The sequence below is a fragment of the Dermacentor albipictus genome, chromosome 3 (assembly GCF_038994185.2).
Source record: "Dermacentor albipictus isolate Rhodes 1998 colony chromosome 3, USDA_Dalb.pri_finalv2, whole genome shotgun sequence".
Lineage (NCBI taxonomy): Eukaryota > Metazoa > Arthropoda > Arachnida > Ixodida > Ixodidae > Dermacentor > Dermacentor albipictus.
Genome location: NC_091823.1, coordinates 168,743,757 through 168,771,631, shown reverse-complemented (window position 1 = coordinate 168,771,631; position 27,875 = coordinate 168,743,757). Strand labels below are relative to the sequence as shown.

General features: G+C 44.2%; 1 long non-coding RNA gene across 1 annotated transcript; it reads right to left on the bottom strand.

The window, feature by feature from the left end:
- Positions 1-14,717: 14,717 nt before the first annotated feature.
- Positions 14,718-27,261, bottom strand: LOC139057656 (uncharacterized). The gene is made up of 4 exons (XR_011512966.1): positions 27,065-27,261; positions 25,476-25,517; positions 22,710-22,914; positions 14,718-20,024 (listed from the first exon to the last, which is right to left on the bottom strand). It is a non-coding gene; the product is annotated as an uncharacterized lncRNA (long non-coding RNA).
- Positions 27,262-27,875: the final 614 nt, after the last annotated feature.

Below are 27,875 nucleotides of genomic sequence, written 5' to 3'. Positions count from 1 at the left end.
TCACGTTTTGTGCGCCTCAGAAGCTCTTCCGCTATGGCTGAAACTAAGGCCATTGGGTAACCAGCCCAAGAAAGACGATCAACCTGAGCAGCAAGACTATGTTGCATCTGGTGCGGCCACGATTTATTGAGGCTGTTAATGAGATGTGATGTTCCGGCGAAGAAGAAGAAGACAGAAGAGACAAGAACAGGAGGGGGAAGAGAAAGAAGTGATCAAGATGGACACCTGTAAATAAATGAGTGTATTTTAACTCGTACTTTATATTTGGCGCAGCCGACCATGTGGCTTGAAGTGACGTTGGGAAGAAGAACAGATGGGCAGACGACCGTGAAGACCTACCAGCTTGACGGCGAAGATCCAGTGCTTCTTCAGGAATCAGCGACTTCATCGGAACTGCTTCACATCATCGCCGAGAAGAGTCAACTGAACGAAGCGGCCCTCGTTGAGAAAGGTGTGGTAAGGATCGATGCTTCTATGTCTGAATTTGAGGTTATGTTTCCGGGACATTCAAGGATAGATTCCAAGAACGAGACTGAGCACACGCATAACGCCTTGTTGCAAGCGCTGTTTCAGCAGCAGACCACGCAGTATGAGCAACAGCGACTGATTTTCGAAGCAGTTAGCGACTCACTAAGAGCACAGAAACCACATCAAGAAGAGTTCAAGCCCGATAGTTTCGATGGGGTGTCTAATGCCGCCAACTTGTGGCTCAGATTTTATGAATATGCATGTGAGCAAAACCACTGGACGTCATTGGACGACAAAGTGTGTAACATGCGTCGTTTTTTATTTGGCAATGCCAGAAAATGGTGGGACATGCGAATCGCAAGTCAATGCCGTGATTCATGGCAGAAGTGGAAAGATAGTTTTCTTTCTGCTTTTGAGCGAAATCCGGTTGACAGATGGGACGACGCATTAGCTTTCAGACACAGAGAAGGGACAGTCATGGATTATTTTTTCGAGAAGAGACGTTTACTCTACATTGCCGACCCTAATCTACCGGACTCTGCAATCCTTCCCCTGATAATTCAAGGCATGACTAACGAATCGCAAAGAGAGGTTTGTGTACACCGTCCAACCTCCACGGATGACTTACTTGCTTGCCTCAAGTATGTGTGCAGTGATTTTCTGATTCACAGTCCCATCAAAAGGCATAGTACTCTACCACCGAGCATTGACGCACATGGCGAAACGGTAGAATATTTTAATACCGAGTCCGACCAATGTGACACGATGGAAAATGTATACCTTCTGAAGTCAAATCTCCTATTTGTTAAAATGATGGTAAATGGAAAAAGTCTTGACTCCCTGGTTGATACTGGAGCATCTGTAAGCCTGGTAAATCAGGAAATCATCCAACCGAGCAAGGTGTATGAAGGAAGAATAGTTAGTGTTCAAAGCTATGATGGAAAAACTAGAAGGTTGCAACACTGGGCAGAAGTAGAGGTTGAATTTGGTGGACATCACCTAAAAGTAGATGCCCTTGTCATGCAGGGTGTTGATTTCCTGTTTCTTTTATCTCGGCCTGATATGAAGCGATTGAAGATGAATATTTCTTGGAGAGACGAAGTGACTATTGACGGATCATTTAAGCCTAACTTGCGTGGAATTGAAAATTCACATCGAAGAGTTAGAAATGCTGATGAGATACTGACAAATTTTCCCGAACTTATTTGTGTTGAGACGTACCCGCCAGCAGCAGATGTCTTCGAGGTACCGTTTAAGCTTCGTGATGTCACAGTAGTGCGTAAAAGGCCGTACAGTCTTTCCCTCGAGAAAAAGACCTGGCTAAAGGCCGAACTGCAGCAAATGCTAAATGCCGGTATTATAAGGCCATCAACATCCACTTTCGCGTCACCAGTCACCATAGTACCGAAAGACGATGGCTCCTTTCGCCTTTGCACAGATTACCGGCAGATCAACGGCCAGACTGATTTGTTTCCTTTTCCCATGCCCCGAATAGACGAGATCATCAATGAAACTGGTGGATCAAATGTTTTTTCTCGGATCGACCTCTGTAAAGGATACTGGCAGGTGCCACTACAAGAAGATTACAAGCAGTACACTGCTTTTGTAACACCTTTCGATGTGTACGAGTACAACCGCTTACCATTCGGTTGGAAGAATTCTGGAGCTTGGTTTCAAAAAATGATGAATGGCATTCTTGATGAGTTCCTGGGAAAGTTTTGTAACGTATACATTGACGACATCATCATATACTCACGTACAAGAGAAGAACATGAAGAACACCTCTCGTGCGTGTTAGAAGCCCTCAGCAAGTCAAAGTTAAAGATTAACAAGAACAAGAGTGAATTTTTTCAGACAAATGTTGTCTTTCTAGGAAGAGTTTTTGACGGTAAGACTAAAACAACCAAAGAGGAGTCTATACAAAGGATGAAGAAGCTCGTCAAGCCATATGACCTACACTCACTCCGTGTTTTCCTCGGACTCGCCGGTCATTTTCGTGCGTTCATTAAGGATTACGCTGCAAAGACAAGATGCCTCACCAAGCTGACGCAAAAGGATGTGCCATTTATCTGGAGTGAAGAGTGCGAGAAAGCGTACGAGTACCTTGTTGAAGCAATATCGTCGGATCCTGTGCTTGTGCTACCTGACTTCAACAAGCCTTTTGAGCTGTGTACGGACGCTTCACAATATGGTACAGGGGCCGTTCTATATCAACGAGACACAAAGGAACAGCAAGGACGCCAGCTCAAGGTGATTGGCTATTATTCTTCTACGTTCTCAAAAGCTCAATAACATTATACGACCACAGAAAAAGAGGCTCTGGCTGTTGTGATGGCACTCCGGTATTTCAGAAGCTACATAGAGGGTCGTCATTTCCGGCTTTTCACTGACAACCGAGCGTTAACCTACCTCTTGGGATTAACCCAGCCCAAGGGCAGAGTGGCGCGTTGGATCAGTGAAATACAACAGTTCACTTTCGATGTAAGCCATCGACCTGGGGATAAGCTTCCTGACGCAGATGCTCTTTCCAGGCTTCACATCACAGAAGTGAGAACATCTGATCATGAACATGTTTGCAGCTTGTGGGAAGGCACCGAAGACCTGACTTGCAATAATGGAAAATTTTGTGTGCCAGGAACTTTGGTGAAAAAGGTTTTGAAGCTGTACCATGACAGCCCAGAGTCAGGAGGGCATGATGGATTCTGGAAAACTTATTGGAAGATAAAAAGTCGATTCATCTGGAAGAATATGAAGGAAGATATCAAGAACTACGTGCAAACATGTCACCAGTGCCAAATTAACAAGGCCAAGTATCGTCCAAGAGGGAATCAAATGGTCATCGCTAATCATTCCCAAGTCCCATTTGAAGTAATTCATCTAGATTTTGCCGAACTAAAAAAGCGAGGAGAGGGAGTCAGTAAGACTCAGGCATTCCTTGTCGCAATAGATGAATGCACACGCATGGCAGCTGCAAAGCCAGGAAAGGAAGACGCCAATTCTGTTTTGACGTTACTGGAGCGGAATATGTTCAAGAACACCAAGGTAGTGGTCTCTGACAATGGGCCAGCTTTCCGCAGTAAGAAGCTTCAAGAATGGGCCCGTGATAGAGGAATTGCCCTGAGATTTGCCACACCCTACCATCCAGAAGGAAACGGCCTAGCTGAGAGGCTCATTCGGGATTTGAAAACGTTCATCGCAATTTACCATGATTTCCATGGAGGATGGAAGTGTGCCTTAGAAGCAGCAGTCAGGCACCACAATTATTCTCATACCATGGGATTAGGATGCACGCCTAACTTTGCTGCATCAGGCGAAGCAACTTGGCTACCGGCAGACTACGACCTTGGAATCGTTGGGAAAGTAGATCTGCAGGAAAGGCGCAAGACGGAAGAGGAGCTTGCACGCTACAGATCAACAATGAAGAGGCACTTCGATCTGCGACATAGCCCAAAGATGCCTGTAATAGAGCCTGGAGATACAGTTTTAGTCCGGAGGAGTTTAGATGGACCGAAGTCCAAATTTTCTGGGCCCTACACAGTGATAAAGACCGTCAAGCAACAAGGAATCTTGAAATCACTACACTATTTGGGACCGGAAGGAAAAACTGAAATAGCAACAGTGGGAAATATCATACCCTATCATCCCAGGAGGGATGAAAACCGAAGTCCGGGAGGATGTGATGTTCCGGCGAAGAAGAAGAAGACAGAAGAGACAAGAACAGGAGGGGGAAGAGAAAGAAGTGATCAAGATGGACACCTGTAAATAAATGAGTGTATTTTAACTCGTACTTTATATGAGACATAGCTTTATAATACCTCGTTTAACGAGTTTTGAGTGTGCGGAATTAAAGGGCAAGAGTGGCTTCTTACTTCTCGGTTCGAAGCACCAGTACACATGTTTGTTAGCAAGGCTCATGCTCAGATCTAGAAAGCGCAAGGTATCATCGATGGGGACCTCATGCGTAAGTTCTAGAGGCTCCAGCTCTTTCTTAAAGATATCCAAGACTTCAGAAACAGCAGGCTCAAAAGCGGGATTAGTGCAATCAATAAATATCAGGTAGTCGTCCACAAACCTGCACACCTTGACAACAGAGGACGCGGCTAGGTGACCATGAATATTGCGATCATGATGAGCTAGGTAAATATCACTTAGTACGGGCGCAAGACATGATCCTATACAAACACCTTTCTTTTGTATGTAATTTTGTTCATTCCATGAGATGTAAGTTGATGTCAAGTAGAAGGCGAGCAATTCAAGAAAGCCGCTAACAGAAACACCTGTGGCATTCTGAAAGCCAACCGCTTCAAAGTCATCAATGCATTCTTCAACAACCAGAAGCAACTTGTCATGCGGAAGTGAATAGTAAAGATCTTTAATGTCGATCGAGAACATCTTGAGTCCCTTTTCATTCTCTTTTAAAAAACTAATAACTTCACCAGAATGTCTAATGAGAAAAGGATCGTCAATGGTTAGAAGGTTTAGTTTATCTTGCAAAAACAAGCCAACAGATTTCTGCCAAGTCGCTGCTTCAGTTACGATAACCCGCAGAGGGCAGTCATTCTTATGCGTCTTAGCTGAGAAGAAAATGTCTAGGCTTGGCTTTTTAGTTTTTTCTATCACTTTTGCTAGCTTGTCAAGGCTAAGGGATTTGCATAGTTTTTTTGCTTTCAATTTCACGTTAGCAAGGGAAACACTGTCATCACGTTTAAAAACTGAATCAATGGCAACGGTAGCCTTCGCATTGAAGTCACCCAACGGCAGGACAGCAAAACCACCTTCTTTGTCAGAGGGTAAAAGTGATAACGAGTTCGCTTTCAGAAACGATGTAACATATCCGATCGGGAGAACCTTTGTGGAAGGATTGCAGCGCGTTAAAACATCAACACCTTCCGCAACACACCTTTCAGATTCGGTGTCCGGGGCACGTCCAGCAACTTGCCTAACAAGGGTGAGAAGTTCATGTGGCGATTTTCGAGGTTCCACGGCAAACTTCGGCCCAAGGGCTAACACATGCTGCACCTTTTCTGGAAGCGTCACATCTCCAATCCGGTGCACATTGTTCCTCGGCAGGGGTTTCTTCTTAGGAGTAATGGCACGTAGTTGTAGAAGCGCATGTTGCCAGAGATATTCAGCAGTTCTGTCGACGATAGCAGACAACTCACGCCACTTTTTCTTTGCCGTAGATGGTCTGTCAGAACTGTGAAGTTGAAGAAACAGGACGTCACGGTAGAAGCGGGCCTGGCGTTGCCATTCCGAGCGCAGAATCTTGCAGATCCTCACGCTATGCCCACAAGAAGGTCTGAACCCACCACACAGGGCTGCCACTTCGGGAGGCAGGATCTTGACTCGGATGCAGTAAGCGAATGAACGAGCTCGGCACACGGCAAGAGCAATCAAACTGACCAAAATACAAGGACTTGCTGCGGAACCGGGGAAAGACGAAGGGAAAGGGCCCATTGTACTAGAAATGAAGTGAACTAGGGTGGTTGCTTGGGCTAGTTGGTAATTCATGATCAAAAATAATGTACAGCGCAAAGGACAAGGACAGTGATAGACGACATACACTGCACAACTAATGTAGTCTACCAAATTCCCCTGTCTTGCGGCAGTAAATATGTAGGACAGACGGGCAGGTGCTTAAACGACCGACTAAGAGAGCATTGTAACAACGTCCGCAACACTGTACAAGGCCACTTGGGCATTCATTGCCGGGACTGCGGCTGCGTGCCATTCTTTGAAGATACGCAAGTTTTAGCGAGACACTGCTCACAGCTCACCAGGGAAATTGTGGAAGCTGATTTCATCAGAAAACTTGGCAGTATGTGCGTTAGTGCGCCCTCAATTGCGCTGACCCCTGGTGAAATCGCGTTTCTAAACAGATAGTAATCGTATTGCTTAATTTTTTTGGTGACCATGTTCTTGTTCAATGACTTGCTGTTAGGACACCCCCTGTGACTGTCGTATATTCTCTGCGCATGCCTGTTCTTGTATATATACACACGATGTGGCGACGCAATAAAATATTGTTGGAAGTAAAAAAAAAGGAAAAAAAAAACAGCGCTGTGTATGTCGTCTATCACTGTCCTTGTCCTTTGCGCTGTACATTATTTTTGATCATGAATTACCAACTAGCCCAAGCAACCACCCTAGTTCACTTCAATAAATTTGTCATCGAGACAAAGTTGTGCATAGAATTAAAACGGCTTTGATATTTTGAATTCAGCCAATCAACAAAAGAGCTTAACTGATATTTTTGTCGACTGGCACGCCACAACATCAATAGGAAAAAACAATTAGATAAACACTTTTTCGTTCATTTTAGCGATGAAAGGATGCAACACTCTTACGTACATGCACAATTCTCGCCTAACATTCGGTGACAGCAGAATGAAATCTGGGTAGTTAGCCGGACTAAAGTGTTTATTTAATGGCGGTACGCCAGGTAGGAGTAACTATGCAAAATCAAGACACGCAGCTGCCGTACGAAGCCTGGAGGAAGGACCTTTATGGGGTTTTCTTTGTCCTTCCATTTGCGTTTCCCTGCACTCACTCTCAAATGTCAGATTAAACGAATATACCTTATTCATCTGGTATGCCAGGTGGCATAATGCCAGAATGAAATTACACATTAGCATGGCGACCCATTTCGTGCACATGCGGGAACAATGACTTAGGAGATGATGGTTGTCCATGAGCCACTGTCATAGTCGCTCATGCACTTTCGTGGACTGTGTTTCTCCGAGAGCACGTTCAAAGTGAATCAAGGACATCCTCTGCACACGCGCGAGCTTGACAGTTCGGGCTCTGGATGTTATCTTCATACAATGTTAGGAACGCTAAATGATGACGCCGATAAGGCAGCTCAGACATCAAACCAAGAATACCACTGCGTCCCCATTCCTCTCTCAAGGACCGACGCCACGAGACAACTTGGTATTCTAGCACGCAGGATCTCCTTAGCAGAGTGTAATACCACACATACAAGGCGCACAAGACTGCACAGACTAAACCCGTCAGTTCAACTCAGACTTCCAGCCGGTCTACACCGACGTGAAGCGTCTCTTCTGTGTCGGTTATGGCTTGGAGTTGCCTTCACGAATGCCTAATTGGAAGCACGAAGCACTAATTGGAATAGCTGATAGTCCTGCATGTAATGTTTGCGGAAGCGAGGAGAACATTGAACACTTATTGTGCCATTGTCTTCAATTTCAAGCACAAAGACAATCTTTGTCCAACACATTGAAAAAATTATATGATCGTCCTCTGAGTGAACAGACGTTGCTAGAGCACTGTCCCGACCGATCATGAGCTCAGAAGGCAGTGAAGGCACTTTTGTGCTTTCTCAGAACTACTGGTTCGCGCGAGCACCTTTAACTCAAGTGCTGTCCGGACACGTATCTACACCTTCTCTCTCCCTTCTCTCGCTTCCCGTTCTCCCTTCCCCCAGCACAGGGTAGCCAACCCGACTATTAACTGGTTAATATCCCTCCCTTCCTATATTACTCTCTCTCTACCTATTTGTCAGTAAATTTGTGTACTTTCCAAATCTTCACGTGTGGGTACCACTGTCCGCTGGGTGCAGCTACGTGGTTGTGATCGCAACAATGACCTTGAGAAGCGCAATGCTCACTGTTTCTCGGCACGTGCAATTTCCCCCCCCCCCTCACCTTTCCTCGGCACCCCGCTCTGTCCTCATTGCCCGAATATATACTCGAAGGCGATGCCGAACAGGCAGTGCGGTCAAAAATAGTTCGAACGCATGCGGGCGCGCTGGCTCTGGGCGCCGCTGAGGGTGCCCGGAAGTGCGTCATCCATATGAAAAATTAAAGGGAAGTTTTCGCTTACTTCAGCTATACTTCAGCCCGTTTAGTTAACTGTGTCAAATAATATTCATGGTAACAGTAGGAAGAAGTGCACTGATCCAAGCACCCTTCTTGATTGATGTCAGCAGTAAGCCAATAGCAGCCGTCTAAGGGAATGTGCTTTATGACGAAATTAAGCACACAGAAGAGAATGAGAAAGTGGCTTCTTTTGAAACGAGAGCGTATGAGAAAAATGTGACTTGGCGCTCTGTTTGTGTGCCCCACGCGTCGCGCGCGAGTGAAACATTTGGCCGAGATGTTAACAGCAGCATGTACCATCCGCTGATTGTGTTTTTTCGCAAAGCCCGAGGGGTGGTTCAGGGCCCCTTTAAATCAAATTAAATTAAATTATGGGGTTTTTATGTGCCAAAACTACTTTCTGATTATGAGGCACGCCGTAGTGGCGGACCCCTGAAATTTGACCCACTGAGGTCCTTAAACGCGCACCTAAATCTAAGTGCATGGGTGTTTTCGCATTTCGCTCCTATCTAAATGCGGCCGCGGCAGCCGCACCTCAGGCCTATATCTGACCATATCGGCCCAAACCTGAGGCCCATATCGCTTACGTCCTGCTTTGGCAAGGTGTACAAAAAAATTATAAACACGAGACAACAGAGACACTTGGAAGATAACAAACACCGGCCGGACACCATGTTCGGTTTCCGCGCACGCCTGTCCACACAAGATGTGCTACTCCAAATCAAGGAAGAAGTCCTCAGTAACGTTTCCCGCAGCGACGAACACGTCCTTCTAGCAATCGACATAAAAGGGGCTTTCGACAGCGTCAGCCACCAAGGAATCCTAGAAGGGCTGGCCAACAACGACTGCGGCGAGCGAACGTACAAGTATATTCAGAGCTTCTTGAGCCACCGCACGGCGGAGCTGAAGATGGGAGAGATCCAGACTCCAGTGTACGACCCTCCCAACAAGGGCACACCACAAGGTGCTGTCATCTCTCCCACGCTGTTCAACGTCGCCATGATCGGTCTCGCAAGCAAACTTCAGGACCTAGCAGGTCTTCGGCACGCAATCTACGCAGATTGAGTGCCGGGTTGTGGTCCAGAGTGATATAACACTCTGGACCACAACAGGGTCCCTCGTTGAAAAAGAAGAACGGCTGCAAACTGCAGCAAATATCATCCAGGAATATTTCAGCCAACGGGGACTACAATGCTCCCCCGAGAAATCTGAGCTCCTACGAGTCTGGTGAGGCCGGGGTAACCACACAGTCCCCACAGACCCAACAAGAAGACTCGAGGTACGCCTCAACGGGGGCCTCATACCAGAGAAGACATTCCTGAGGGTGCTGGGTATATGGCTGCAGTCCAACCAGCGGGCCACACGCACCTTTACACTCCTCCAAACCAGTTTCAAGGCGATATCACGCATGATCTCCCGCGTAACAACCAAGAACAGAGGCATGAAGGAAAGCGACACCTTCCGACTGCCTTACTACCACCTCACACAGTCCGAGACGAAACAGGCCGACACACTTTTAAGGATGGCTTTGAAGAGCACTCTCCGCCTGCCGATGAGTACATCAACTGAAAAATTTTTGGCGCTAGGGTTGCACAACACCCTCAGCGAACTGACAGAAGCCCATTACGTCTCGCAACAACAGAGACTTGCGCGGACTCGCACGGACCGGCAGGTCCTACTAGCCTTGGGGTTCCCAGCAATAGCAACACGAACCCAAGAAACCTGCTTGATACCTCGTCACGTCCAGGACAGGTTTCACGTTGCCCCGATACCACGCTACATGGACCCTAACCTACACTCCGGCAGGAGGAGAGCAAGGGCCCAGTACATGGAGAAAGCGTTCAGGTTCAATACCACGGCCCGTTTTACGGTCGCCGCCATGTATGGGACGAACAACATGGGCGCAGTTGCAGTGGCATGCGACCGCCGTGGCCACGTTACCTCCGCTGCATCGACCCGCCCCTGCACGGTTACGGAAGCCGGCCATCGCGTTAGCCATCCGCGAGGGCCTACACGCAAACCAACCACTGACGATCCTCACAGATTCCCAGCAGGCCTGCCGCAACTTCCTACAGGGAAGCATTGGAAGAGCTGCTGCACAAGTCAGTCATAGCCGGAATACCCAAGGAGGACCCTGAGGACTTCACCACCCAAACCATCATCTTGGTACGGGCCATACTGGCATCACGGGCAACCTTCAGGCCGACAGAGCAGCTCGAGGATTCGTAAATAACGGAGCACTCATCACGCCGGCTGTAGAAGACCTGGACCCTATCGACCTCGAGTATTCAGCCATCGTGAACTAACACAGAGGGCGTCGCTTGCGATATCCACCACCCCATCGAAATCTAAAGAGAGAAGATGCCGCTGCCTGGCGTAGGCTTCAGACAGGCACTTACACGAACTTACACATATTACATAAGATACACCCCACAGCCTACAGGGACGAATGCCCATGGTGTGGGGCCACACCAACCCTATACCACATTACATGGGAGTGCACACTACACAACATAGAACACCCAGGCACGAAGACCATGAGGGAGCAATGGGAGGCACTGCTGTCTAGCTCGGCCCTCGACGACCAGCTCAAGCTGATAAAGAGAGCTTAGAAGACGGCAAGAGCCAGCGGAGCCCTGTACTAAGGGCCCCGACCATTAGCGGTTTTTCTGATTATTCTTTCAATAAAATCTATCTATCTATCTATCTATCTATCTATCTATCTATCTATCTATCTATCTATCTATCTATCTATCTATCTATCTGTCTGTCTGTCTGTCTATCTATGTATCTATCTATCTATCTAGTAGGTGAGGTGACCTTGCACGCACAGGCACCGTTTGAGTCCTAAGAGTCGCATAATCTTTCAACGCGTCGCGTACGTCTGGTTGATCATGGCATATTCGCAGCCACTATCACCAGCTAATTTTATCGATGTTAAGAGTCATTTTGCTCGACTTATTTCACAGTTCTATATTTTGTAAAGTGTGATGCCCAGGTGCCAGATAAAGAATGTTTCAACAAAGGGATCCCTGGTCTCAGCGCATATACACAACAGTGCGAGTACCAGAGAGAAATATCCTCTTTGGCCCTCGTGCGGTCTTATATATGCATTTAGACAAGAAAGGCCCCGTTGATAATAATGATGAGGTCGTGTCATTCAATACGGCTGTCAGTGTACTGAAGATTAACTGTTGGAATATCAGAAATAAAACGGATGAACATGAAGCCTTGTTACTATCTTTATGTCTTTATGTTGTTATTGGCTAAAGGGAAAATGAGATATCCACCTGTTCGTAGCAATTGCTACAAAGGAAACCCAATCGGATTCCTCGAAAGAAAAGCCTCATAATTGAAGAAAAATTCGTCCTGGGGTGCTATGCAGGATGCGCCGAGTTTCTCGTTCACCCGAGTTTTACCCGAGTTTGCTCGACGGCAGTCAGTGAACGGCGATAGCGCGGAACGCGCCGAAGGTGCAGGCAAAAAATTATGTAGACAAAAAGCCGCGTATGACAACATGAGCGCACCCTGCGCGGCACGCTGCTTCCACGTTTCAAGCGCAGAAGGCTGCAAAACGAAACGCGCCAGCGCCGCGTATTGTTATCAACGGATTATCGCAACTTAGCGATACCGTGACTGTCCCGCTGTCTGTCTGCACCCTTGCCGTGAGCCGCTTGCCACGCCTTTCCGGGGCGCGTCAAGGGCGTGCCTCATCTTTCGCGCACTGTCTTTCTATTCTGCATCGAATGCGGACAGGGTACATGCGGCGCATTCTTGCACCTACACTTTCACTCAAGCGAATACGTTAAAATACAACAAATAAAATAACAAACATTTTTATTTCTTTAGGTATCTGTTTTTCGTTTCAACGCTAGAAATTTGTGATGACAAACGGGGATCGAGCAAATTATTAAATTTTGCACTTCTTGCCGCGAGTGGCGACAGGGAGGCGAAAGCTTAGAAGCGGTACATTGAAGCGGGTCGCACGCACGAGGGCGTTCATACGGTGATAAGTCGCCTAGGGGCGCTGCAGTGCTATTCGCAATAAAGTCGGTCTCCATCCATGAAGGGTCATGGCCACTCTTTCTCTATTAGGGGAATAGAAACGCAGCGCCGCGGTACGGCTGTTCATCGCAGGCGCTTCACTAGGCAATTAAGGCCCCCGCTTTGCCGACTAAAAACGACACAACAGCTGTCGCTGCCAAATGGGGGTATGTTATTTTAGAGTGCGTAGTGACGCAGTTCAGTGAAAATGTACCTGTTTATCTTTGTGCGCCAAGCCTCTGCGATACATTGTGAAAAGTGCGTGCTGCCCCAGCGACACAATTCATCGCTTGTCATCGCTTGCCCAGTGAAGGCGCCTCTGAGCGCATGTGCGCAGTATATGAGTGTGTTGTGCAGTCGAAGGTGCTTGCGGATTACCTCTGCTGGAGCCAGCAGCGATCGCAGATGGATATCGTAACGACACCGCAGCACTCGCATTTTGGCAGGTGAGGGCTCTTGTGTGCAGTTATGGAATCAGATTTCGAACGGAGAGAGGTGTTGGAACTGTTGAGTGCGCAGTGCTTGTGATGAAGAAATGCCATGGCATTGGGTCTAGAAGAGCGAGCGATTCTCGGACGCTGATCGTGTTTACGACGCTGTGGCTCCGTTTCATCACCGATGACAGAGCAGCCATTTCAAACGACTGCTGCAATACGCACTAATCGGCATCGTCGTCCCCCTCGACGCATCGACGCCTTGCAAGCAGCTACAGTGACGTGCCGATAATTATTTACTGTGCGCTACGCGCCACAATGCAGGCAATGAAACCGTGTTGTGCGGCCATCTCAGCCCGAGAAGATGTATGCATAAGCCAGCGACAGTCAACGCTTTGTTTTTGATAGTGGTGCTCAGTACATCACCGATGACAGTGCGTTGTGCGTGTTTTGTGTCGGCGGTCAAGATTGTTGATGCCTCTCAGCTCGACACCGCGTCGCTGTTGCCGGAATATAAGTTGGGCGTGGCCCAACTGTAGTGGGTGCGCGCGCAATAGTTACATGCCTCGCGCGGGGAGTGACCTCTGGTTTTGATTGACAGGCGAACTCGTGCTAAACTCGTACATCGCGATACCCCCTCCGAGTTCAACTCGGGAACATGGCGGCGGCAGCAGCAGCCTGTTTCATTGCATCCAGCGGCAGCAAGCGTCAGTATGACCGTCCGGACCCGTTCACCTGCATGACCGACGGGGAGTTTCAGCGTCATTTTCGCCTGTCGAAGACATCAGTGTGCTGGCTGTGTGACGAGCTAGGCGAAGACTCTCGTCTGCGGAGACAACGTGGCGGGCTTCATTCGCTCACCGTCGTAGAGCAAGTCATCTGTGCCCTCCGTTTCTACGGGACTGGGAGTTTTCAGGGAAGCGTCGGCGACGAGCGTTACATTGGACGCCATCAAACTACTGCTAGCAACTGTGTCAGAGATGTGTCTGACGCGTTTATCGATGCGGCAGTGCGTAAGCTGTGGCTAGCTTTCCAGAATACTGCGGCGGAGCGGGCATATATAAAAGAATGCTTCCTACCCCTTACAAAAAAAATTTTTGAAAGGTTATTGAGATATCATTGTTCAACGTCAACAAATGACCTTGAAAGATCATTGGGGAATTGTTGAAACAGCATTGAGGAAATTGTTGACAAGTGTTGATAATTGGCCCGCGACATTCTGTCGAAACATCATTGTGGCCTCTCAATTTGAAAGATCGTAGGCATATCGTTGAAACTATGGTGTATTTCAATGTTGAAAGCCCATTGAAGCATTGTTGAAGATGTGTTGCCTGTCGATATTGAAAGCTAATTGACGTATTGTTGAAATGTGTCGTTTGTCGATGTTGAAAGCCCATTGAAGCATTGTTGAAGCTCAAACTTGAAAGCCCATTGACGTATTGTTGAAATGTGTTGTTTGTCAATGTTGAAAGCCCATTGAAGAATTGTTGAAGATGTGTTGTCTCAAAATTGAAAGCCCATTGATGTGTTGTTGAAATGTGTTGTTCATTAATATTGAAAGCCCATGGAAGAATTGTTGCAGATCTGTTGAACATCAACACAAATTATGTTGAAAGCCCTTTATGCCCCACTGGGTATTTAGCAGTTTAAACCTGCACTTTCCTTAAAATACTGCTGAGCTACGTTGCATATAATTACCTTTGATGTCACGTTGGTATGTTTGCTGTGAGAGGGCAGGGATAAAATTTAAATACAGGGGTTTTGTATCGCAGGCCTCTGCCACCCTGGGCTCAAAAGCATGCTCCCAGATCGCCTGTAATAAACCATATTGTAAAACTGCTAGCAGTACTGTTATGCCACTTTTTTCAATTGTCAGAGTGGATGGACCTCCACAATATTAAGAGTGCTGAACTGATGCAGACAAAAACCATTTTTCTAGGTGAACTGTTTATTTGTAAACAAACATCTGTGTAAATGTACAACCATTTGTAGTTTGAGCACATCAGAAACTTCTTAAAAACTATTGCACAGTACAAACTTCCTGCAGCTTGACACCATAACAAAACAGAATACTGAAGATGTAGTCTGTGTGGCCCTCAAGTAAAACACATTTCTCAAAAGAAATAAATTTTTAAAAATAAATACCTAAATTAAATGTAGAAGCAGACTGACATGACTGTTAATAAGAGCACTAAAAAAAGGCACTTGCTTTCTCTATTTGGGAGCCAGTGGTACTATTACCATGGCACGATTTGCTTGAGCCCACAGCACTCAACTGAGACCTGATATGCAGGGTGGTTATCTTTAAGTTTCATGGAATTTATTAAACACGGACTGTTGCAGCTAACATAATTCTAGATACAGAGTGCCAAACATTATTTGCATGAGAAATCAAGACACCATAGTCAGCTGATTAAGAAAAACTCAGTTCCTAATAAAGCTTTTCAAATTGTAGACGGTAATTTTACAAGGTGTATGCACTTAGAACGAACTTCCAGAATGACACCAGTAATGAGACACATGCCATCAAATTGGCTGTAGAAATGCACTGCTGTAGCACTTACTTTTTTTTAACAGAACGCACTGTTATGCATTGAAGCACAAAAGTAACCGGAATGCCCATGTATTTCTCACATTTATGGAAAAATTTCGCAACTGGTGTCATCCTGGAAATTAATTTCAAGTGAATATGTCTTTCAAAATCACTGGCTACAATTTGCAAACTGAAATATGTGCCGTGATGTGATAAGTGAATTAATAAATTTATGAGAATCAGTTTAATGTTTCCATTTCTTGTGCTAGTAATGTCCACCTCTGAATAATCCAGCTCAAGAAAAAAAATTATGCTACCTGGCACAGACAACTTAAAGATCTGTAAAACTGAAAAAGGATCACTGTACAATCCTTATTTGTTGCTTGAATGGTATGTGCCAATTTCGGTAAACGTTACATACTTCTGAAACATGGCAATCACAATAAGTGATGCTGATGGGAGCAATTTATTATGCTGCATTGCTGTTGCATGATCCAGTTGTGTTTTCCGCCATGATAACGTTCCTGCGCAGGTCATTCCATATCAAGCGACTTATTCATATTAACTACTTCAGATTTTTATATGGAAAAAAAAACAGCTATTAGTGATGTGCTGGAATCAAAGTTACTCCTTGTGAGAGTTCCATTACAATTTTATTCACTGCCACAAAAAAATAACGAAAGAATTCAGAAAAAGATATGGTTTCATGCAAACTTGAAAGGCACATCATGCCATTACCAGAGATCTTTCGTTGCATTTTAAATTTAAGCCGACTTATACCTATTAATTTTACTCATGTATTTTAGAAAGCAATAAGTTATTTTTACAAAGTTATGTCAAATGCAGTTTTTATTGAACTCTGACAATGTCACAGATGCACTTGCAGGTGTGCGATTCCATGCCGAATCGACCAGCGTTTTTTTGACAGCACACATATAGCTGAAACATTACTATATGTTTACTAGAGTTCAAAACTCGTTACCCACTTTTATTTATTTTTGCCAGATATTTTGTAGCACTTTGGTGACAGTTTAGTTTTCCTGCTCAGCTGAGCTAGAGGACATCAATCAACATTCTTCTTCAAATGCACATTGTATTGATCGAGGCCTTCAAATGGTGTGCGTGGAAATACGGTGAAGTGATGCAACTGCCAAAATAGCCAATTTTTTAAATATTTGAATACTTCAATTGCTTTCGGCACCGGCAAAAATGAGTCAAATTGCAACTTTTTTTTTCGTAACGAAAATTCACAGGACAGAAATTAAATACAGAGTGGTAGCCCAGGTGACATAGTATAGCAAAAAAATGTGAAGCTTTGAAGGTTCAGCTAATCGCCTGTAAAAAAAAGACAAATTTTAATCTTTTGCAAGAAGCTTCATGTTGAAGGAAAAAACAGCTTTCATGGTTGGCCAAAAAGTATGTGATACATTATTGGATAGCTCTACATGTCTGCTATGCATGTGTGAAGTTAAAAAAGGCATTATTTTTAAATGCGAGAAATTATTTTTTGAAATTTTGTCAGCACCGACTTTTCTCGGATGTGCGCACTGCTTGCCGGCTGGGAATGCAGACCACAAAGCTGGCTTCGTCTCCACACAGATGACAGAGAAGCGGTGTTAGTGTCTGCATTTTATTGCCAAGGGACACATGCTCTAACGCAACGAGGCTTGTGTTTGGTGTGGGCCAGGTAAACCATACAGCCATTACACATAAAATATCAATACGAGGTCTGTTAGAAAAGTATCCGACCTTTGGCTGAAGAAAAAAAAAACTGGGATAACTGGAGCGTTGGAAACCTAATCACTCTCAAAGTAGTCTCCTTGGGACTCCAGCCACTTCTCCCAGCGGTGCTGCCATTGTTAGAAGCATTCCGAGAAGGCCTCTTTCCAAATGGAGTTTAGCTCAGCTGTCGTTGCAGGCATAATGTCTTCTCTTGTCTGCAAGTGTGCTTCTTTCAATGGCCTCTTGATTTTGGGAAATAGCCAGAAGCCGCAGGCGGCCATATAAGGAGAGTAAGGAGCCTGTCGAACTACAGGAGTCTGGTTTTTCGCCAAAAGAGTCTGAATCAAGTGCGAGAAAAGCATTGTCGTGATGGATGCGCCAATTTCCTGTTGACAACTTTGGTATCTTGCGCCACACAGCATCACATAGGCCATGGAGGACATCCCTGTAGTAGTCTTTAGTGATTGTTTGACCCTGTGGTGCGTACCCGTGGTGTACCACACTGCGGGAGTCAAAGAAAGCAGTCAGCAACACTTTAACGTTGATGCGCACTTAGCGGTCTTTGGTTGGTGACGTGGAATGCTTCCACTGTAATGACTGGGATTTGGTTTCCCGGTCATAAACATACATCCAAGACTTGTCACCAGTGATTATGGTGTTCGTGAAGTTGAGGTCACTGTTTGTGGAATCCAGCATGTCTGTGAGACTTCAACACGAAGTTGCTTTTGCTCCACCATGAGCAGCTTGGGAACGAATTTCGGGGCAAATCTCTTCATGGCCAAATCTTCGGTGATAATGGAATGTGGATAAAATGTGCTGATGCCCACCTCTTCCACAATTTCTTGGATAGTCACACGACGGTCCCGCATCACCACAGGGTTCACTTAGGCAATGACCTGGTCATTTCGGCATATTGATGGCCGACTAGAGCGTGGCTCGCACTCCACCGATGCGTGGTCGTCTTTAAACTGGTTGTACCACTCCTTAATCGGTGTGCTGCTCATAGCGCAGTCACCGAAAGCAGTCTGAATCTTCCGAATGGTTTCCACGTGGCTGTCGCCCAGTTTCTGGCAAAATTTGACGCAGTAGCACTGCTCCAGTCGCTCCGCCATTTTCCTTGCAATAAAAAAACGACGAGAGCACTGTGTACTACCTCATTCAAATGCTGCGTCCCAGCAATTCACGCTATTGGCAGGCGGGAAAAAATTCGTGCATGCGCGAAAAGGTTCAAGGGTGGCTGATGAAAACGCGCTTGTTTCATATTCATCAGGTGTCTGCAAAAAAAAGTCAAATACTTTTCTAACAGACCTCGTACGTATTAATATGTGAGGGAATCCTGCAGTGTTAAAAGATATCTTTCATGCAGTTTACAAAAAGAAATATCGGCTATTATGTAGACAGTAAATCCAGGAAGAGCGCTGATATTGTTCATACAAAGCATTTTAAAGGGCATGTCGCACTGCAATGCAACACAGAGGGAGCAGGACACTTCGTGCCCTGCTCCCTGGAGCCCAATGATGATGCAAGTAGAAAACACCTTCATAATTAAGACTGAAAACCTACATAAGTGTGAACAAATTCTTGTGGTGTTGTTTGCTACCACTGTTTCAGAGCCAGAACGTGTTCACCTATAAAAGTCATATTTGCCTTGTTCAGTCTGATGTGGTCAGACACCACTGGCGACCACTTTTTGCATTCATGTTAAAAAAATACAAGTTGAGACTGCAGCTGCAGCGCTTGACGTCACCTGCCTTCGCAATGATAAAAAAGGCAGTCAGTTTGTTGAGTAGTTTTTGTGGCTAATTATATTAACAATCTTTCCTTGCTAGCTGACATGGCTTCATATATTTATGCTATATTTATGCTGTATGTGTGATCCACAAATGAACATTAGAGAAAATAATTTATTGCACTTAAAGAATACCTTTTTGTTACTTGTCACATGCATAGCAGACGTGTAGGGCTGTGTAACGATGGGCGACATACTTTTGTGCCAACCTCCAAAGCTGATTTTTTACCTTCAACACGAAGCTTCTTGCAAAAAATTGGAACTTTCAGTTTTTTTAGCTGATCAACTGAACCTACAAGGCTTGAAATATTTTGCAGCTATCCCAAGTCAACCAGTCTGATTTTATATTTATTTTGTGCCTTCTGTATTTCCCTACATTAGAAGAAAATTCAAACTTTGCAAATTTTGGCAGTCACACCACTTGTCTCTTGACATGAACATCATCTGAATATCTGGATCATACAATTTCCCTTTCAAAAGAAACGTGTATCAGTGCCTTCTAGCTTAGCTGGGCAAGAACAATAAATTTTTGCCAAAATTCAAAAAAATTTTTGCGAAGGAAAATAAATGGGGAGCAAGAGTTCGGAGTTTCAACTATATCTGTGATGGTCAAAAAAACGCTGGTTGGTTGCCCTGGAATGACTCAAGTGTATGTATGAAAGCAAATTTTCTCAAAAATTTTCTTATTGTACCTACTCAAAATCAAGCAAACTTGAAATGCTTTGCCATAGTGGAACAGTTCTTGACAAAATTGGGTGGTTTGGCATGAAATGACTTAAGATACTTAAAAAATATATTAATAAGGAAACACTATCCTTACTGGAACCATATCAAAAACTAACATAAAGATGTAGTGAACTATAACAAAGCACAGCACTTGTATTCTGGATTAAGCAATCCAATGTGGGCTTCTCAGGAGACTTGCATAATTAGCATAAATAAAATTAACATAAAAATGTCAAGGCATAGAAAGGCACAACATTTGTATGCTCATTTGAGAAATCCAAATTGAGCCCTTCAGGAGACTAACATAAAACATAAAAATGTCGAGAGTTACAAAAGCACAACACTTGTGTTTTGGTTTGAGCTGTCCAACTTGGGCTCTTGAGAGGCTATTGGTCCCATGCGAGAAGCGAGGCCAGAGTTCTTTACATAGGGCATGTTGGTACCAGGAAACTTGTGACACGTGAAGCCTGCAACAACAAGAAGCCAGAACAAGTTTTAAAAAGCAACTTCTACATGCAAAAGAATGGCATGCAATATGCCCTTGTTATAATGAAATTGATTTATGTATTTGTGTAGCTTAATTCCAACTTTCCACGGGTACAGCTTTGCAGCATGACCATTTAAATTGATTCTGTGTGGCACGGGACTCCACTAAGTGTCAAATGCAGGAAAGGGCAAAGAGGAACAAAACACTGTAGCAAAATATCTTTACGAATATCCTCAATGTCGAAGATGTGAACTTTGCTTGCTGAGAAACAAAATGGTGAAAAAAATTCATGTTGTTCATAAATAAACCTGAACTGACAATTAAATTATTTCTTGTAACTTTCATAATTAAAATGTGCAGCATTTAACTGTGCTTTTCCATGCTCCAAATACAATACTGTCATGTCACTACAATTGAGTGTAGCTTCATTTGAAGTTAGGTTTCCTGAGTTCACATGCAATCGGAATGTACTTCTCGCCTTACAATGACTTAGGACTTTCTACATTAAAGAAGACACTGCTTACAGCAAAGTATGTTTTCTGCCTCAACGATTGAATTACTGTTATAATGAGGATTCCATGTAGTTGTGCACCAAGCTGCTTAGCATGAAACATGCAGAATGTGACAGATACGAAGAAATGCTGTCTTTTAAGAGCCATATGCCATAGGACTGACTTCTTTAACCCTTTTAGGGTTTACTGCCGTACATCTGTGGCTGTGACGGAACGTTCTGAAAAAATTTGCCGTTTCAGAACAAAGTGTTGCCTAGCATCCCACTGGAGGTGCTGCAACCTTCTGAGGCTTCTAGAAAATATTCTTAAAGTGCTGTCGCTCCATGGGTTTCTCCAAAACTGATTTTCACTTAGCTCCTTGGTGTCTGTCATTGCAGTAATTTGGGAGTGTTGCCACAAGTTTTTGTAAGTTTCATTACACAAAAAAATTATGCTGCTTTATCCTGCATAAAAAAATAAAACATCTAAAACTGCAAATACTGAAATGGTATTGCCACTTCATCGTTATTTAAAAATATTATTTACCACTTCATTTTCTCGGAACGTCACTCTGAAGAACTTAAATCTGCAATAAAAATATTAAGAGTGCACGAAAAGTGATTTTTGAGGCTGAACCGAATAATGCTAGAAGCAAATCAAATAATGGATAGCTTCTGAATAATGAACAGCTGATATCACAATTAATGTAAGATGAGGCTCACAACCTAGTATTATTAATGTTTGCAAGTTTCTGTCATTGTTATGTTATGAAGAGCTGTTTATTAAAAGCACAAATGGAGCAGCAAAAGGTTTCTTCACATGCACAGGACTCTTCAGTAAAAATAAATGATTGCTGTACAGCCTCTAAAGTACAGCTACTTAAGTAATGTAGCCTGGTCTGCTATTCTTACAAGTTCTTACGTTTTCTGTCTATACTATGTTATTGGACGTGAAAATTTACCGTACTTTGGCTCAAATTTCATGTTTTATTGGTGTTTCGAAATATTAGAATACTCACATTTACAAATAGTGACCATTCAAAGACTAAATTGAATAGGACACTATTCAATTCGAAAGTTTTGAGCATTTGCAAACCACAAAAAATATTAACTCCTAAATTAGAGAGGCATATTTCTCCCCAAAATGTGACCCTCAACGGGCTAAACAAGAGCGACAGAAAAGCCCATTCATCTTTTTGATTATTTTAAGCCCATAATCTACTTGGCAATGGTTCATAATAACCCTGTTAACAGGTAGGTGAAGTAAGGAAGCAGGAATCAATTCTAACAATTTCAGAATGGGAGTAGTGGACATGTCTGATGGACTGTAAGAAGCTTTATACATTAGGCCCCAAGAGCCTATTTTCAATTTATTGAAGTATATGGGGAAAAGCCACATAAATATTTTTTTTCATATCTTAGAATACAAAGTGATAAAGTGTGCGTTAATAAATACGAGTCATAGGTTAAGTGCTTAGAATGAGTAAGCGCCCACTAAACGTAGTACTGTTGACAGCAATGCTTGCAACTCTGTCCATGTTGTTTCTTTGATTGAAACTACCAAAAGAAAATTGCCACACCACTCAGGTTCCCTCTGCTAAAAGGCTGCTGTCTGGCATCACATGGACCTCCTTCAATATAGGAGCAACCTTAATTCGATGTGGTCTGTTAAAATTGGTGAATCTACTGTTTCACATCTCAGAACCTGGAGAGCTGTTTTGATTTCTGCAATTTGGTGAACGTGCTCCTGCTCGAGCTGAGCAGTAACCACACTTGAGCATAGCTTCTCCGCAATTCGTGTATTAGAATAACACTTTCAGGCTAATTAAACATGTCGTCCATGCCAACAGATTTGGAGCGTGCTTCACAGACAACTATTCCTTGCAATGACAGCCATGTAGCACTGCTAATGCGCCAATGCAGCTCATGTTATGTGGTGGAGCCACTAAAAACTTTCAGCAGTGAAGGCAGCTTTCAAATTTTAGAAGCATTTGTGTATGGCGGCATTACGCACTTATGATCATATGAACAGTCATTCCAAATAGTAGGCTATCGTAGCACACAACTGCAGACACGGGCTACTTGAAAGTCGTTTGTTATGCCAATGGCAAGTTCATAATTTTAGAAAAAAATGTGAATGTAAAAATGCAACCAGAAAGGATATATGGTACTTGCCTATAACAGCACTGTCCCTGGTGGGGTCAAGAGCCCTTTTCGCCCCTTGGTGTTATTTCCAAAGGCCAAATGGCCCATGAGCTCCTCCTCTGTGAACACATGGTGAAGCAAGGCCCTTGCAAACTTTCCTGGTCCACCATGGCAGGCCATGGTAAGCTGTGCCAGGATAACCTTCTCAATGTGCACTCCTTCAACCTATGTGAACCTGCACGTTTAAGTAAATGTTAGCAAAACAGTTTTAAGCCTTTCAAGCACATTCACACAACAGCCCTACTGCAAATAAATTAAAAAAGTACCTGTTGCAAATCTAGAATGCTAAACTGGACTTCTTACAAGCTTCTTATGCTGTCCGGATGCCACGTTTCAGAAGAACAATCCAGCACAAACAAGAATAATAAACCAAAGTATCCAAACATCTAGTACTTGAAAAAGGGGAGTACCAGCGAAACACAAATGACACGCATACAAGGAAACGGCATTAGACACGGACTCCCTGTCTAACGCCTCTTCCGTGTGTGCGCGTCCTTTGTTTTGCTGGTACCCCCCTTTTTCAAGTTCATCATGCACCAACTGGCCCAAGAGCTTGAGCAATGCACATCTAGTACTATTTATTGTGATTACCATTCTTAGGATACTTCATATTTTCAGGTCTCTATTTTCCCATCCATTTGTGTCAATAGGTAGCCCATGGTCTAATGGGGAGATTGGGCTGCTATGTTGAGGGAAGAGTTCAAAATCAACCGTCAGAACAGCTTGGGTGACTGGGTATGCGACCCTGGGCATATGCCACTTTTCAATGAATCTCTTTCCCGCTATCTTGGGCAACTGCTGCTGCTTGTGTTGGCAAGCAGCATTAGGAGCTCGAAGAGGGACATGATTGTCGATCATTACTAAGATTACTACACATCATGTTCACTTGCTGTGCTCCAGATGTAATGTGTGAGGATTCCACTCCACTGTATGAAATGTACATAAGTTGCAAGGACAGTATGTGCCAACCACCACCTCAATTAAATTAATCGACTCGCAAAGCACAGGCTGCACAAGATCACGGAGTGAACTCAGAAGTTTGTGGACAGTCAGTTGATGCCCATGTCAGGGACTTCTAGGGAGACTCGGTCATTTCCTCGATGTGCATCATCGTGCCGTCACACATTGTATTACAATTCTGTCTGTCTTGTTGTACCACCGTTCTAATAGTCATCACGTATCACCACAATTCAATATATAAATAGACACTTATATCTACTGTTTATTTAATCTTTATGGAGAATACTTTGAGCATGAGTTTTTGCAGAGATCATGAATTCTACAGCTTAAAGGAGCACTAAAGAAATATAAATTAATTAAATTCTGGCATTTTAAGTGCCAAAATGACAATCTGATGTTTAGGCACGCCATAGTGGGGAACTCTGGACTAATTTTTACTAAATTAGGCTGCAAGGTACCTGGGCAGTTTTGTATTTACCGTCCATCAAAATGCGGTTGTTTGATCCTGTGACCTCGTGCTTAGCGGAGCTGTGCCAACACCCCTAAGCAACTACGGCATGAAAGCACTATAGAGAAAAATTATTTTAGATGTATCTGTACATGACCTTCCTACAATTCAAGAGATTCACTCATACCGTGACAAGAGGCCGAGTAAACTGTAAAAGCAGCAAGAGGAAAGATTGGTGGCAGAGCTGCCTTGAAGTTACCACACCCGCTTGCTGTGACGTCATGGATTTAGATGACGTCTGTTCAGGTGTAGCAATTTTTTTTACAAATAAAGATGTTCTTCATCATATTCCAAAAACCCAAATAAAAAGCGTCAGGAACATTTACAGAACCAATACAACCAAAGTATGAAAAAATACTTGGAATCCATGATGTGACAATGAGGTGTCAGCACGAAGATTTTGGGGCGATACTCAGAAAATTAAACTTTGAGCTTTATTTTCTCTAATAATCAAGCAACTACCAAGAAATTTACAGAAGTAGTTATTTAAGACGATGCTTTATTTAAAATTCATGTAGGGTGTCATTAGTGTCCCCTTAATACAAAACAAGGAATGCACTTGGCTGCGTAATAGGTTAACATGCATCACTGGTTCTCATTAAGGTAGGATTATCAGTATAGCAAAGGGCATGCACTGGCTGCTCCAGAGGGGAGCCCTTCCACTTCCCCTCAACCTTCCAATTTCCAATTTATGAGCAGTGATGCAATTTCTGTATCTTAACAAGACATAATGCCAAGATAGAGCATGTGGTGACCGGCACTTCGCACCATCCAGCTCGGCATCAATCTTTTTGGAATTTGGCCCTTGAAATGCAGAAAGCCCCGATCATTGCTCGTTCTTCAGCCAACTTTCTCGAAGGGTGCTGCTGTTCTGGTTTGATACATCTAGCAGTGCACTGCTGTATGACATAGGCCATTATACCTTCGTTCTGGTAAAACTATAAAGATGTTCACTCATGTAGACCACTAATGTCCACACTAAGTTTCATATCAGGCATATACACTGAAAAAGACACATTCTGCGTTTAATATGTTCACAAGTGACACTGAATTCACCCCCAGTCCCGGTGCAGTTGTTAAGTCTTTCAGCTGAGTGCTTAAAGGCACCATGTCTCCTAAAGAAGGCACTCTGCACCAATTGATCACTGGAGCAAATGCCTTGCAGTTGCATCAGCAATGTTTTTTTTCCTGCTTCCTGCAATACATTTTCACGGCATCACTGTATTTGATCATGGTGACGCTACAGAATGGATGACCAAAGAATTCACCTTTAGCGTGCCAGCTGGGGCGTCTCCCAGCTCACTTTGAATCTGAAAAAAGATGTCAGTATTAAAACGTGAAGCCACGATGCAGCAAAAGCGACAATCAAAAGAGCTACATGGACCATTAGGCTGACATAAATGGACGGATACAAATGACTAGTCATCGAATACACGAAAGTGTGGCTGCTCTTGCCAATGGCAGTGTGAGCTTGTCAAATAATTTATTTCACATTCCTCTACTTATATTAAAAATTATTTCCACGCATCTACTTAACTGTTATGGCCACATATTAAAGGCAGCTCCTTCATATAAGGCCCCAGTGTTACATTCTTTTACTCCCCGTCTACCTGATGCTACTGAAGTTTTGCTTACACTCAAAGAAAGAATTTCACAGACCTGCTCTTTCGACAAAAAACATTATTCCAAGTTTGTGGCAAAGCGTCGTCATTTAGTTCACAACGATGCGCTCCCCTTTCAATCTGCTCACTAGTAGTGCTCGGATTCAAAGCAAAAATGGCTTTTCGACATAACTAGCTACTTCTATGGTCACAAGAAACAATGCTAATTACTGATGTTTATGTTGCCGATAACATATACATGCCGCCTCGAAACACAGTGGGACGACAAGGCATATATGCCAGGCATTTATCTCGTTCCTTTACTGATTTTAAAACTTTGTTACATCAATCAGTTACTAAAGTGCGAAAAGCTGAAATTTCACGCTGTTACATTTCTTTAATGTTCTATCGCAGTAAAGTAGGACCTGGAGTGCCATGAAATCTGCCTTTCCGTGAATGCAGAGCACCTACGCGAAGCCGTTTGGGCGAAGCACTCGATGGCACCGAACGGAGAAGATAAAAAAAGAAAGTTGAATGCGCGCTAACAGGTGGAAAACAAAACACACGCGGTTGGCAAGGCGTATAACTCGGTGATTTCGCAGCACTCTGTGGCATCACCCCTATTGTATGTCACGTATGGCATAGAATCGCGTGTACACACTTGAAATTTTTTATTATTGCGAGACAGCCTCCTCTGTGTTTTCCGGTCGCGCGAACGTCGGCCGCACGGCGTGGCATATAGTGGCGTTGAAGCACCGCGGTGTCACTCGATCCTGAAGGGAACAGCGCAACAGAATACATTTTCGCTGATCCCACCGCCACCCCCCCCCCCTTTTGTTGCTACAGCTCACTCACACGCCTTGTACTAGCGTGGCGCAAACGAAATATCTTCGATTACAGTACAGATCGGATGGTTTCAGGTCGCATTGTTATGCGCTCATTAATAAGGCTAACTCAATCGGTGCTCGAACACCGTATCAGAAATCATGGCGTACAACAGCCCTGTTTTAGCTGGCACCACATAGCTGCCTTACGTCACCACAAGCGGAGAGTAAAGTTAAACCAGAACAAAGCTCCACGTTATATATCACAAATCTAGTGCTGTACAACCAATTCTCGCAACGGAAGGATAGTGCTAGGAATGAAAACTAGAAAAGAGGCCCGCGGAAAACACGCACAGGCGCTGAACTCATTTCCGGGCTCCCGTACACCGCTTCGCAATGGACGAACAAGGGGAATTCGAAACATCAACTCACCTTTGATGACGCTGAGTCGGAGGCGATCATGGCGATCTTCGAGGCAACAAGCCCATAAAAAGCGAGCAACACGCAGGAATATTCCAAAGATGTCACAGCGAAGCACACAAAGAACGCAGAAAAGCAGGAAGCTTTCAAGCGAACAGCGTACACGAACTCGCCGGAATGCTCCAAGCATCAACACCGCAAACGCGCAATCATACATGTACACTCATACAAATACACGCTTATATTATCATAAATTGTACTATTTGATAACAAATTCTGTGATGTCATGTTATTACAGAACAATTGTTGCGCATTGCATGTGTATGAAAGTTTTTTGCTTCACTTCTTTGATGAACTACTTTCTTTGACGCAGTAACGCGGTGCACCGGCCGGAGCTAATGGACTGCGCGGGAAAAGGCGCCAAATTCAAACGTCGCAAACGCCGTGCTAATTTGTGCGCGCACAGTTTTCGTCGTTTGGATTTTAAAAAAAAAGTAATGCGTGCCGCAACCATGCGAACTGAACTATTGACCAGAAAAGTACAGAAACGTCGCTGTTTGTGCTTCTTATTTCGACGTCACAGCAAACTGCAGGCGGTCTGTCGTCCCATTCTTTTAAACATTTGTGTGTGTGCTTCTGCGCTGTGCGATTTGTCACCGAGAACGTATAGCAGCGCAGATTCTGCTTGGTGGCCGAGCAGATTCCCAACACATTCGCCAGCACCCCGTCTACGTCACAGAAAAGAATGTGGCCTCCATGTGAAATATGAGCACGATGACATACATATCAGCCAAGCTTTTCGTTTAGTTCTGTGCGTGCTAAC